At 37.3% G+C, this 15,000-nt stretch overlaps 2 non-coding genes across 2 annotated transcripts; both read right to left on the minus strand.

Moving 5' to 3' along the window:
- Nucleotides 1-732: 732 nt before the first annotated feature.
- Nucleotides 733-887, minus strand: LOC143263214 (5.8S ribosomal RNA). The gene has a single exon (XR_013036743.1). It is a non-coding gene; the product is annotated as a 5.8S ribosomal RNA (ribosomal RNA).
- Nucleotides 888-2,219: 1,332 nt separating this feature from the next.
- Nucleotides 2,220-4,140, minus strand: LOC143263204 (small subunit ribosomal RNA). Its single transcript, XR_013036736.1, has one exon. It is a non-coding gene; the product is annotated as a small subunit ribosomal RNA (ribosomal RNA).
- Nucleotides 4,141-15,000: the final 10,860 nt, after the last annotated feature.

The following is a 15,000-nucleotide window of genomic DNA, read 5'->3' on the forward strand; positions in this document are numbered from 1 at the left end:
TTGACACACACACATCATAGCCACACCAATAGAAGAGTTTTAGGACGGTAACCCGGGTGGGGTGTTCTTTACTCAGAATATGTGCAACATCGGATCTATATAGCCATCGATACAATTCGTACACAAATGTGTCGTACGAAGAGAGAGACTTTTTTTCCTCTGGCAACATAACGGTAAGAGACATCCTTCCACACTCATAGGTTCCACTCCCTGGGGCTATGATATATATATACATATAAATTCAAATTCGAAGCAACGGTCACAATTCTACTCTATATTTTTGCGGGTTATGTGTTCTTTCGTTCAATTTCTTTCATGCGTTCGTTCGATCTCTGTACACAGTCTTCACATAGGACAGACTCGTGTAGTACGCTTTCGTGGGTTAAACCCATCTCGTTTCATTTCAGGCGACGTCGGGAGCGCGTTGAAAATGTACCAGTGAAATCTCGATAGTTCTACGAATACGAATCGTCCCGAAAAAGATTTTGTCACCGCTTCGAAGCGGTGTTTCAGACGGGCGGACGTATATAAAACATATACGACACACGACACCGCCTTCCACACTCACGCTAGTTCGAACACGATTTCCATCTCTCTCGAAGACTGTTAGACGTACGTAAAATTTCTCAATATTCATAGGACCGCGACAAACGCCGACGAAGCGCCCACCATTCGCTCGTACGTATATAGGCAACAAGTGCCATCAACGCAAGCAGTTTATAAGTACGTAAACGACCCTCAGCCAGGCGTGGTCCAGGAATTGTATCCGTGGACCGCAATGTGCGTTCGAAATGTCGATGTTCATGTGTCCTGCAGTTCACACGTTGACGCGCAATTAGCTGCGTTCTTCATCGACCCACGAGCCAAGTGATCCACCGTTCAGGGTAATTTTTCCCTTTTATTCTCTCATATATATATAATGTGTATTTGCTATCCACCACATTTTTGTGTTATATTTCGGAACAAGCCGATACCCGAAGAGCTCCAACCAGCGCGCGAAGGAGATTCGGGAGTCGTCGTACAACGACATAATTGTCCCTTAAAGAACGAGATATTTCCGTCGAAACCATATATATATGTACGAGCAAATCCAAAACCACTGTTTTCTTGCAAGTTCGACGGTCGGAGCGAATAGAACATTGAAAAGCCTTCTATCGAAGAAACACAGAGAGTATATCACCTCCAAAAACGACGGGGATATGGATATTCAAACTGGACAATTATCAACCCGATACTGGATTCGAAAAGTTTCTCTCTCCTTTCGTCGTTATTTACACCGGACGGACTCACGGCCGGCTCTAGCTGGGTGTCATATATATATACGTCCCACGCTCATGCTGCCACTAGCGCGCAACAGAGTAGGGTGTCAATGACAACGACACAGCATTGAAACGAGCTACACAAGCCGGTCTCTCTTGATACCAATGTAAACGAGCATTAAGTTATCTTCAGACTGCCCGATATTTTCGTCCTTTGGACTTTCCCAACGATTCCTTTTTTTCTTTTTTTTTTTTACACCACAGCGAAGACTTGAGGAAGCGTGATTAGCACGCTCGCATCCCTCCCTGTCCTACTACAACTGTGTGTGTGTGTGTGTAAAGAAAGAAAAAAGAATACATTGGCTTTCTCTCTATCGAGAAGATGGCCTACGCAACGCAGATCAAAGGCCTAATACGTGTAATATAATACGCGTCTGGCCGTGTATAAATCACGCACGAATGATCTGGTCGGGCCCAACTCTTCTCGTACGCTTATTTTTCCGTGTTGAGGCACTATCATAAAATCACACAAACCCCAACACGTGTGTGTCTTGGAAGGAAGATGGCCTACGCAACGCAGATCAAAGGCCTAATACGTGTAGTACACACGTCTGCCGTGTAAATCACGCACGAATGATCTGGTCGGGCCCAACTCTTCTCCACCACACCACATCCCAACTTTGTACATTTTTATATATTTTTGTGCGTTGGGGCACCTTCATAATCACAAACCCCAACAACACATATATCTCTCTCTCTTTGAAAGATTTGTTGTGGCCTACGCAACGCAGATCAAAGGCCTAATACGTGTAGTACACACGTCTGGCCGTGTAAATCACGCACGAATGATCTGGCGGGCTCAACAATATCTTTTTTTTTTATATGAATTCTTATCCACAAACTAATCGAATTCATTTTCTCTCCTCCTCTCCTCTCTCTTTGAGATATATTGGAACATTGTAATGATCCTTCCGCAGGTTCACCTACGGAAACCTTGTTACGACTTTTACTTCCTCTAAATAATCAAGTTTGGTCATCTTCCCGGCATCATCGGCAATGCCGAAACATTGCCGCGCACCAGTCCGAAGACCTCACTAAATCATTCAATCGGTAGTAGCGACGGGCGGTGTGTACAAAGGGCAGGGACGTAATCAACGCGAGCTTATGACTCGCGCTTACTGGGAATTCCTCGTTCATGGGGAATAATTGCAAGCCCCAATCCCTAGCACGAAGGAGGTTCAGCGGGTTACCCGGGCCTTTCGGCCAGGGAACACACGCTGATTCCTTCAGTGTAGCGCGCGTGCGGCCCAGAACATCTAAGGGCATCACAGACCTGTTATTGCTCAATCTCGTGCGGCTAGAAGCCGCCTGTCCCTCTAAGAAGATTTGTTTGTACGTTGGTAGTAAAAACCCCACCGGCAGAAGCCGAGAGCCTTCGAGATACCATAATTACGTCTATTTAGCAGGCTAGAGTCTCGTTCGTTATCGGAATTAACCAGACAAATCGCTCCACCAACTAAGAACGGCCATGCACCACCACCCACCGAATCAAGAAAGAGCTATCAATCTGTCAATCCTTCCGGTGTCCGGGCCTGGTGAGGTTTCCCGTGTTGAGTCAAATTAAGCCGCAGGCTCCACTCCTGGTGGTGCCCTTCCGTCAATTCCTTTAAGTTTCAGCTTTGCAACCATACTTCCCCCGGAACCCAAAAGCTTTGGTTTCCCGGAAGCTGCCCGCCGAGTCATCGTAGGAACTTCGGCGGATCGCTAGCTGGCATCGTTTATGGTTAGAACTAGGGCGGTATCTGATCGCCTTCGAACCTCTAACTTTCGTTCTTGATTAATGAAAACATTTTTGGCAAATGCTTTCGCTTCTGTCCGTCTTGCGACGATCCAAGAATTTCACCTCTAACGTCGCAATACGAATGCCCCCATCTGTCCCTATTAATCATTACCTCGGGGTTCCGAAAACCAACAAAATAGAACCGAGGTCCTATTCCATTATTCCATGCACACAGTATTCAGGCGAAGGTAGCCTGCTTTGAGCACTCTAATTTGTTCAAAGTAAACGTACCGGCCCACCTCGACACTCAGTGAAGAGCACCGCGATGGGATATTAGTTGGACCGCCCCGTGAAGAGCAAAGCCCACCGGTAGGACGTACCACATAATGCCAGTTAAACACCGCGAGCGATGAACCGACACTGTGACACACAGATTCAACTACGAGCTTTTTAACCGCAACAACTTTAATATACGCTATTGGAGCTGGAATTACCGCGGCTGCTGGCACCAGACTTGCCCTCCAATGGATCCTCGTTAAAGGATTTAAAGTGTACTCATTCCGATTACGGGGCCTCGGATGAGTCCCGTATCGTTATTTTTCGTCACTACCTCCCCGTGCCGGGAGTGGGTAATTTGCGCGCCTGCTGCCTTCCTTGGATGTGGTAGCCGTTTCTCAGGCTCCCTCTCCGGAATCGAACCCTGATTCCCCGTTACCCGTTACAACCATGGTAGGCGCAGAACCTACCATCGACAGTTGATAAGGCAGACATTTGAAAGATGCGTCGCCGGTGCTATAAGACCATGCGATCAGCACAAAGTTATTCAGAGTCACCAAAGCAAACGATGGACGAGTGTAAACACCCGCCACCGATTGGTTTTGATCTAATAAAAGCGTTCCTACCATCTCTGGTCGGAACTCTGTTTTGCATGTATTAGCTCTAGAATTACCACAGTTATCCAAGTAAATTTTAGTACGATCTAAGAAACCATAACTGATTTAATGAGCCATTCGCGGTTTCACCTTAATACGGCATGTACTGAGACATGCATGGCTTAATCTTTGAGACAAGCATATGACTACTGGCAGGATCAACCAGGGAACTATACAATATGTATATATAAAATGGACAAAATTTAAATCCTTTTCCATCGTCGCCTGTTTCATATATATATGTCAGGTCGACACACCATTTTTCTCTTTCAAATATGTACAAGTTTTGCCACATTCCGCGCTTGTAACATATCTTCTTTAACGCTCAATTTCTTTCATTTTTCTACCATACAGATATTTTACCGTACGCCCAAAAACGTACGTATTATATTTTTGTTCTATCATAAAATCACATTTTTCTACGTACGCCAGCTTCGTACGTTTCTATCTTTGCCTTCATAAAATCACAAGATAATTTTATCTTCAAGAGTCTCGCTATTAACATCTTGTAAGATAAATGTACGTCCCAGCTAAAACGTACAAATACTTCAAGTTAAGTAATAATATATCATCGCTATTGACAAATTTTTAAGATCCAAGACACAGTTCTCTCTATATGTTTTAATATTTTTTATGTACTCAAATATATTCAAAGGAAAAAGTACATGGGTGATGCCATAGTCGTGGAAGCGCGTACGCTCACGCTGATCTTCTGACCGCCGGAAGCACGAAACCTCTGATCTGGGCAAAATCGGCAAGCCGAGGAAGAACGGACAGGACACATGCTGGACTGGCGAGAAAGCGTGTTCTTCCGCTCGCGCTAGGCATTTCGATTTCTGACACCTCTTGATTTAAAAAATCAGTTTTTTGATAGTTTTCTCTCTCCACTGGGCTATTTCATTTTAGCCACAGTTTTCAATTGGTACGATTTGCTTCCAAATCTTACAGATGCATTTTAAAAAATTTTTCCATCGCTCGGACAGAAGAGTCGATTGCTCAGTGAGTACGAGTATACATACAAAGTGCATACGGGTAACCAACCCCGTAGGGATTGCCACATATGGGCCATTCGGTCAAAGACACCGACCCGTGGCCACGCTGTGTGGAGAAAAGTCCGTAACGTAAACGGCACGAAACAGTCAGGACCGAAGCCCCGAAGGAGCTCTGAGACAGCTTCTCGACCGAGATCGTAGAATTGGCCCAAAACCCGCTCTGCTCCGTCCGCCTCGCACGGACCGTGTATCTCTTATAGATACCGAACGGCCGGCAAGGACGCCGGCGCCGCCGGCCGAATAGCACGCGCGCTTATGAGTGTAAACCGCTGCGGCAACAGACCGCCCGGCCGTGCTGTTGTAACATAGCGCGTGAACGAACGAAAAAAATTTTTATAGTAAACATTAAAATAAATTACACTACCGTAAACTAGACAAAAAATTACACATTTTTTCCCAATATGAAAATTTTCACAAACTTTTTAAAGTCCCATCGCATCGAGTAAACTTTTTTAATAACGCGTCCGCACGATTCTAAATGCTTAATCCATATGTGAAATCGTTCACTGATCACGAATATCGCATTTAAAAAAATTACAAAAATTTATTTTTCAAAATAATCAAAAAAAACCGAAAAATCACAAGAGTAAAGTACCATTATTTTAAACAACATGTCGTTCTAAATGCTTAATCCCTATGTAAAAAAGTTATTTAAGCAAGAATATGTAATCGAAAAAAATTAGAAAAATTTATTTTAGCCGTAAATCGAAAATAATGGGGACACCGGAGCTGTTCGAAGCGCCGAGACGCGCCGCGTACGGCCGAATATTTTCTAAGTCCCAACGTACCGATCAAGAGTAAAGTACCATTTTCCTACATTAGATTTCGTTCTAAATGCTTAATCCCTATGTAAAAACGTTAGTTAAGCAAGAATATCGTATTTTTAAAAAAATCTAATGATAGGATTTTCCAGAAAATTGAAAAAACCGAAAAATGTCAAGAGTAAAGTGCCATTTTCTGACATTAGATTTCGTTCTAAATGCTTAATCCCTATGTAGAAACGTTAGTTAAGCAAGAATATCGTATTTTTAAAAAAATCTAATGATAGGATTTTTCAGAAAATTGAAAAAACCGTAAAATGTCAAGAGTAAAGTGCCATTATTTTAAACAATGTATCGTTCTAAATGCTTAATCCCTATGTAAAAAAGTTATTTAAGCAAGAATATGTTATTGAAAAAAATTAGAAAAATTTATTTTAGCCGTAAATCGAAAATAATGGGGACACCGGAGCTGTTCGAAGCGCCGAGACGCGCCGCGTACGGCCGAATATTTTCTAAGTCCCAACGTACCGATCAAGAGTAAAGTACCATTTTCCTACATTAGATTTCGTTCTAAATGCTTAATCCCTATGTAAAAACGTTAGTTAAGCAAGAATATCGTATTTTTAAAAAAATCTAATGATAGGATTTTCCAGAAAATTGAAAAAACCGAAAAATGTCAAGAGTAAAGTGCCATTTTCTGACATTAGATTTCGTTCTAAATGCTTAATCCCTATGTAGAAACGTTAGTTAAGCAAGAATATCGTATTTTTAAAAAAATCTAATGGTAGGATTTTTCAGAAAATTGAAAAAACCGTAAAATGTCAAGAGTAAAGTGCCCTTATTTTAAACATTATATCGTTCTAAATGCTTAATCCCTATGTAAAAAAGTTATCTAAGCAAGAATATGTTATTGAATAAAATGAGAAAAATTTATTTTAGCCGTAAATCGAAAATAATGGGTCGAGCGAATCGGTCGATTGCGCCGAGACGCGCTATGATGCAACAGACGAGCGATTGGAACGCCCGAATATTTTCAAAGTCCCAACGTACCGGTCAAGAGTAAAGTACCATTTTCCTACATTAGATTTCGTTCTAAATGCTTAATCCCTATGTAAAAACGTTAGTTAAGCAAGAATATCGTATTTTAAAAAAAATCTAATGATAGGATTTTCCAGAAAATTGAAAAAACCGAAAAATGTCAAGAGTAAAGTGCCATTTTCTGACATTAGATTTCGTTCTAAATGCTTAATCCCTATGTAGAAACGTTAGTTAAGCAAGATTATCGTATTTTTAAAAAAATCTAATGATAGGATTTTTCAGAAAATTGAAAAAACCGTAAAATGTCAAGAGTAAAGTGCCCTTATTTTAAACATTATATCGTTCTAAATGCTTAATCCCTATGTAAAAAAGTTATCTAAGCAAGAATATGTTATTGAATAAAATGAGAAAAATTTATTTTAGCCGTAAATCGAAAATAATGGGTCGAGCGAATCGGTCGATTGCGCCGAGACGCGCTATGATGCAACAGACGAGCGATTGGAACGCCCGAATATTTTCAAAGTCCCAACGTACCGGTCAAGAGTAAAGTACCATTTTCCTACATTAGATTTCGTTCTAAATGCTTAATCCCTATGTAAAAACGTTAGTTAAGCAAGAATATCGTATTTTAAAAAAAATCTAATGATAGGATTTTCCAGAAAATTGAAAAAACCGAAAAATGTCAAGAGTAAAGTGCCATTTTCTGACATTAGATTTCGTTCTAAATGCTTAATCCCTATGTAGAAACGTTAGTTAAGCAAGAATATCGTATTTTTAAAAAAATCTAATGGTAGGATTTTTCAGAAAATTGAAAAAACCGTAAAATGTCAAGAGTAAAGTGCCATTATTTTAAACAATGTATCGTTCTAAATGCTTAATCCCTATGTAAAAAAGTTATTTAAGCAAGAATATGTTATTGAAAAAAATTAGAAAAATTTATTTTAGCCGTAAATCGAAAATAATGGGGACACCGGAGCTGTTCGAAGCGCCGAGACGCGCCGCGTACGGCCGAATATTTTCTAAGTCCCAACGTACCGATCAAGAGTAAAGTACCATTTTCCTACATTAGATTTCGTTCTAAATGCTTAATCCCTATGTAAAAACGTTAGTTAAGCAAGAATATCGTATTTTTAAAAAAATCTAATGATAGGATTTTCCAGAAAATTGAAAAAACCGAAAAATGTCAAGAGTAAAGTGCCATTTTCTGACATTAGATTTCGTTCTAAATGCTTAATCCCTATGTAGAAACGTTAGTTAAGCAAGAATATCGTATTTTTAAAAAAATCTAATGATAGGATTTTTCAGAAAATTGAAAAAACCGTAAAATGTCAAGAGTAAAGTGCCATTATTTTAAACAATGTATCGTTCTAAATGCTTAATCCCTATGTAAAAAAGTTATTTAAGCAAGAATATGTTATTGAAAAAAATTAGAAAAATTTATTTTAGCCGTAAATCGAAAATAATGGGGACACCGGAGCTGTTCGAAGCGCCGAGACGCGCCGCGTACGGCCGAATATTTTCTAAGTCCCAACGTACCGATCAAGAGTAAAGTACCATTTTCCTACATTAGATTTCGTTCTAAATGCTTAATCCCTATGTAAAAACGTTAGTTAAGCAAGAATATCGTATTTTTAAAAAAATCTAATGATAGGATTTTCCAGAAAATTGAAAAAACCGAAAAATGTCAAGAGTAAAGTGCCATTTTCTGACATTAGATTTCGTTCTAAATGCTTAATCCCTATGTAGAAACGTTAGTTAAGCAAGAATATCGTATTTTTAAAAAAATCTAATGGTAGGATTTTTCAGAAAATTGAAAAAACCGTAAAATGTCAAGAGTAAAGTGCCCTTATTTTAAACATTATATCGTTCTAAATGCTTAATCCCTATGTAAAAAAGTTATCTAAGCAAGAATATGTTATTGAATAAAATGAGAAAAATTTATTTTAGCCGTAAATCGAAAATAATGGGTCGAGCGAATCGGTCGATTGCGCCGAGACGCGCTATGATGCAACAGACGAGCGATTGGAACGCCCGAATATTTTCAAAGTCCCAACGTACCGATCAAGAGTAAAGTACCATTTTCCTACATTAGATTTCGTTCTAAATGCTTAATCCCTATGTAAAAACGTTAGTTAAGCAAGAATATCGTATTTTTAAAAAAATCTAATGATAGGATTTTCCAGAAAATTGAAAAAACCGAAAAATGTCAAGAGTAAAGTGCCATTTTCTGACATTAGATTTCGTTCTAAATGCTTAATCCCTATGTAGAAACGTTAGTTAAGCAAGATTATCGTATTTTTAAAAAAATCTAATGATAGGATTTTTCAGAAAATTGAAAAAACCGTAAAATGTCAAGAGTAAAGTGCCCTTATTTTAAACATTATATCGTTCTAAATGCTTAATCCCTATGTAAAAAAGTTATCTAAGCAAGAATATGTTATTGAATAAAATGAGAAAAATTTATTTTAGCCGTAAATCGAAAATAATGGGTCGAGCGAATCGGTCGATTGCGCCGAGACGCGCTATGATGCAACAGACGAGCGATTGGAACGCCCGAATATTTTCAAAGTCCCAACGTACCGGTCAAGAGTAAAGTACCATTTTCCTACATTAGATTTCGTTCTAAATGCTTAATCCCTATGTAAAAACGTTAGTTAAGCAAGAATATCGTATTTTAAAAAAAATCTAATGATAGGATTTTCCAGAAAATTGAAAAAACCGAAAAATGTCAAGAGTAAAGTGCCATTTTCTGACATTAGATTTCGTTCTAAATGCTTAATCCCTATGTAGAAACGTTAGTTAAGCAAGAATATCGTATTTTTAAAAAAATCTAATGATAGGATTTTTCAGATAATTGAAAAAACCGTAAAATGTCAAGAGTAAAGTGCCCTTATTTTAAACATTATATCGTTCTAAATGCTTAATCCCTATGTAAAAAAGTTATCTAAGCAAGAATATGTTATTGAATAAAATGAGAAAAATTTATTTTAGCCGTAAATCGAAAATAATGGGTCGAGCGAATCGGTCGATTGCGCCGAGACGCGCTATGATGCAACAGACGAGCGATTGGAACGCCCGAATATTTTCAAAGTCCCAACGTACCGATCAAGAGTAAAGTACCATTTTCCTACATTAGATTTCGTTCTAAATGCTTAATCCCTTTGTAAAAACGTTAGTTAAGCAAGAATATCGTATTTTTAAAAAAATCTAATGATAGGATTTTCCAGAAAATTGAAAAAACCGAAAAATGTCAAGAGTAAAGTGCCATTTTCTGACATTAGATTTCGTTCTAAATGCTTAATCCCTATGTAGAAACGTTAGTTAAGCAAGAATATCGTATTTTTAAAAAAATCTAATGGTAGGATTTTTCAGAAAATTGAAAAAACCGTAAAATGTCAAGAGTAAAGTGCCCTTATTTTAAACATTATATCGTTCTAAATGCTTAATCCCTATGTAAAAAAGTTATCTAAGCAAGAATATGTTATTGAATAAAATGAGAAAAATTTATTTTAGCCGTAAATCGAAAATAATGGGTCGAGCGAATCGGTCGATTGCGCCGAGACGCGCTATGATGCAACAGACGAGCGATTGGAACGCCCGAATATTTTCAAAGTCCCAACGTACCGGTCAAGAGTAAAGTACCATTTTCCTACATTAGATTTCGTTCTAAATGCTTAATCCCTATGTAAAAACGTTAGTTAAGCAAGAATATCGTATTTTTAAAAAAATCTAATGATAGGATTTTCCAGAAAATTGAAAAAACCGAAAAATGTCAAGAGTAAAGTGCCATTTTCTGACATTAGATTTCGTTCTAAATCCTTAATCCCTATGTAGAAACGTTAGTTAAGCAAGAATATCGTATTTTTAAAAAAATCTAATGGTAGGATTTTTCAGAAAATTGAAAAAACCGTAAAATGTCAAGAGTAAAGTGCCCTTATTTTAAACATTATATCGTTCTAAATGCTTAATCCCTATGTAAAAAAGTTATCTAAGCAAGAATATGTTATTGAATAAAATGAGAAAAATTTATTTTAGCCGTAAATCGAAAATAATGGGTCGAGCGAATCGGTCGATTGCGCCGAGACGCGCTATGATGCAACAGACGAGCGATTGGAACGCCCGAATATTTTCAAAGTCCCAACGTACCGATCAAGAGTAAAGTACCATTTTCCTACATTAGATTTCGTTCTAAATGCTTAATCCCTATGTAAAAACGTTAGTTAAGCAAGAATATCGTATTTTAAAAAAAATCTAATGATAGGATTTTCCAGAAAATTGAAAAAACCGAAAAATGTCAAGAGTAAAGTGCCATTTTCTGACATTAGATTTCGTTCTAAATGCTTAATCCCTATGTAGAAACGTTAGTTAAGCAAGAATATCGTATTTTTAAAAAAATCTAATGGTAGGATTTTTCAGAAAATTGAAAAAACCGTAAAATGTCAAGAGTAAAGTGCCCTTATTTTAAACATTATATCGTTCTAAATGCTTAATCCCTATGTAAAAAAGTTATCTAAGCAAGAATATGTTATTGAATAAAATGAGAAAAATTTATTTTAGCCGTAAATCGAAAATAATGGGTCGAGCGAATCGGTCGATTGCGCCGAGACGCGCTATGATGCAACAGACGAGCGATTGGAACGCCCGAATATTTTCAAAGTCCCAACGTACCGGTCAAGAGTAAAGTACCATTTTCCTACATTAGATTTCGTTCTAAATGCTTAATCCCTATGTAAAAACGTTAGTTAAGCAAGAATATCGTATTTTTAAAAAAATCTAATGATAGGATTTTCCAGAAAATTGAAAAAACCGAAAAATGTCAAGAGTAAAGTGCCATTTTCTGACATTAGATGTCGTTCTAAATCCTTAATCCCTATGTAGAAACGTTAGTTAAGCAAGAATATCGTATTTTTAAAAAAATCTAATGGTAGGATTTTTCAGAAAATTGAAAAAACCGTAAAATGTCAAGAGTAAAGTGCCCTTATTTTAAACATTATATCGTTCTAAATGCTTAATCCCTATGTAAAAAAGTTATCTAAGCAAGAATATGTTATTGAATAAAATGAGAAAAATTTATTTTAGCCGTAAATCGAAAATAATGGGTCGAGCGAATCGGTCGATTGCGCCGAGACGCGCTATGATGCAACAGACGAGCGATTGGAACGCCCGAATATTTTCAAAGTCCCAACGTACCGATCAAGAGTAAAGTACCATTTTCCTACATTAGATTTCGTTCTAAATGCTTAATCCCTATGTAAAAACGTTAGTTAAGCAAGAATATCGTATTTTAAAAAAAATCTAATGATAGGATTTTCCAGAAAATTGAAAAAACCGAAAAATGTCAAGAGTAAAGTGCCATTTTCTGACATTAGATTTCGTTCTAAATGCTTAATCCCTATGTAGAAACGTTAGTTAAGCAAGAATATCGTATTTTTAAAAAAATCTAATGGTAGGATTTTTCAGAAAATTGAAAAAACCGTAAAATGTCAAGAGTAAAGTGCCCTTATTTTAAACATTATATCGTTCTAAATGCTTAATCCCTATGTAAAAAAGTTATCTAAGCAAGAATATGTTATTGAATAAAATGAGAAAAATTTATTTTAGCCGTAAATCGAAAATAATGGGTCGAGCGAATCGGTCGATTGCGCCGAGACGCGCTATGATGCAACAGACGAGCGATTGGAACGCCCGAATATTTTCAAAGTCCCAACGTACCGATCAAGAGTAAAGTACCATTTTCCTACATTAGATTTCGTTCTAAATGCTTAATCCCTTTGTAAAAACGTTAGTTAAGCAAGAATATCGTATTTTTAAAAAAATCTAATGATAGGATTTTCCAGAAAATTGAAAAAACCGAAAAATGTCAAGAGTAAAGTGCCATTTTCTGACATTAGATTTCGTTCTAAATGCTTAATCCCTATGTAGAAACGTTAGTTAAGCAAGAATATCGTATTTTTAAAAAAATCTAATGATAGGATTTTTCAGAAAATTGAAAAAACCGTAAAATGTCAAGAGTAAAGTGCCATTATTTTAAACAATGTATCGTTCTAAATGCTTAATCCCTATGTAAAAAAGTTATTTAAGCAAGAATATGTTATTGAAAAAAATTAGAAAAATTTATTTTAGCCGTAAATCGAAAATAATGGGGACACCGGAGCTGTTCGAAGCGCCGAGACGCGCCGCGTACGGCCGAATATTTTCTAAGTCCCAACGTACCGATCAAGAGTAAAGTACCATTTTCCTACATTAGATTTCGTTCTAAATGCTTAATCCCTATGTAGAAACGTTAGTTAAGCAAGAATATCGTATTTTTAAAAAAATCTAATGGTAGGATTTTTCAGAAAATTGAAAAAACCGTAAAATGTCAAGAGTAAAGTGCCATTATTTTAAACAATGTATCGTTCTAAATGCTTAATCCCTATGTAAAAAAGTTATCTAAGCAAGAATATGTTATTGAATAAAATGAGAAAAATTTATTTTAGCCGTAAATCGAAAAAAAGACTGTTCGTTTCTCTGTCTCTCTCGCGCGATCGAAGTATTGATGTTTCCCGGCAAAGTAATGGGATATTAATTAAACTTTATACACGAAATTACTCGTTTTGATCCCCGCTACACAGCCGTATACTTTTTATAATTTTGTGGAATCGGGAACCTTGAAATATTTAACATAACGCGGATCGACTGTCTCTGTCTCTTTCTAGATCGGAATAATCGATGTTTCCCGGAAAACTATTCGGAGATTAATTAAACTTTATACACGAAATTACTCGTTTTGATCCCCGCTACACAGCCGTATACTTTTTATAATTTTGTGGAATCGGTAACCTTGAGATATTTAACATAACGCGGATCGACTGTCTCTGTCTCTTTCTAGATCGGAATTATCGATGTTTCCCGGCAAACTATTGGGAGATTATTTAAACTTTATACACGAAATTACTCGTTTTGATCCCCGCTACACAGCCGTATACTTTTTATAATTTTGTGGAATCGGTAACCTGGAGATATTTAACATAACGCGGATCGACTGTCTCTGTCTCTTTCTAGATCGGAATAATCGATGTTTCCCGGCAAACTATTGGGAGATTAATTAAACTTTATACATGAAATTACTCGTTTTGGTCCCCGCTACACAGCCGTATACTTTTTATAATTTTGTGGAATCGGTAACCTTGAGATATTTAACATAACGCGGATCGACTGTCTCTGTCTCTTTCTAGATCGGAATTATCGATGTTTCCCGGCAAACTATTGGGAGATTATTTAAACTTTATACATGAAATTACTCGTTTTGGTCCCCGCTACACAGCCGTATACTTTTTATAATTTTGTGGAATCGGGAACCTTGAAATATTTAACATAACGCGGATCGACTGTCTCTGTCTCTTTCTAGATCGGAATTATCGATGTTTCCCGGAAAACTATTCGGAGATTAATTAAACTTTATACACGAAATTACTCGTTTTGATCCCCGCTACACAGCCGTATACTTTTTATAATTTTGTGGAATCGGTAACCTTGAGATATTTAACATAACGCGGATCGACTGTCTCTGTCTCTTTCTAGATCGGAATTATCGATGTTTCCCGGCAAACTATTGGGAGATTATTTAAACTTTATACATGAAATTACTCGTTTTGATCCCCGCTACACAGCCGTATACTTTTTATAATTTTGTGGAATCGGTAACCTTGAGATATTTAACATAACGCGGATCGACTGTCTCTGTCTCTTTCTAGATCGGAATTATCGATGTTTCCCGGCAAACTATTGGGAGATTATTTAAACTTTATACATGAAATTACTCGTTTTGATCCCCGCTACACAGCCGTATACTTTTTATAATTTTGTGGAATCGGTAACCTGGAGATATTTAACATAACGCGGATCGACTGTCTCTGTCTCTTTCTAGATCGGAATAATCGATGTTTCCCGGCAAACTATTGGGAGATTAATTAAACTTTATACATGAAATTACTCGTTTTGGTCCCCGCTACACAGCCGTATACTTTTTATAATTTTGTGGAATCGGTAACCTTGAGATATTTAACATAACGCGGATCGACTGTCTCTGTCTCTTTCTAGATCGGAATTATCGATGTTTCCCGGCAAACTATTGGGAGATTATTTAAACTTTATACATGAAATTACTCGTTTTGATCCCCGCTACACAGCCGTATA

This window comes from Megalopta genalis, unplaced genomic scaffold (assembly GCF_051020955.1).
Source record: "Megalopta genalis isolate 19385.01 unplaced genomic scaffold, iyMegGena1_principal scaffold0379, whole genome shotgun sequence".
Taxonomy (NCBI): domain Eukaryota; kingdom Metazoa; phylum Arthropoda; class Insecta; order Hymenoptera; family Halictidae; genus Megalopta; species Megalopta genalis.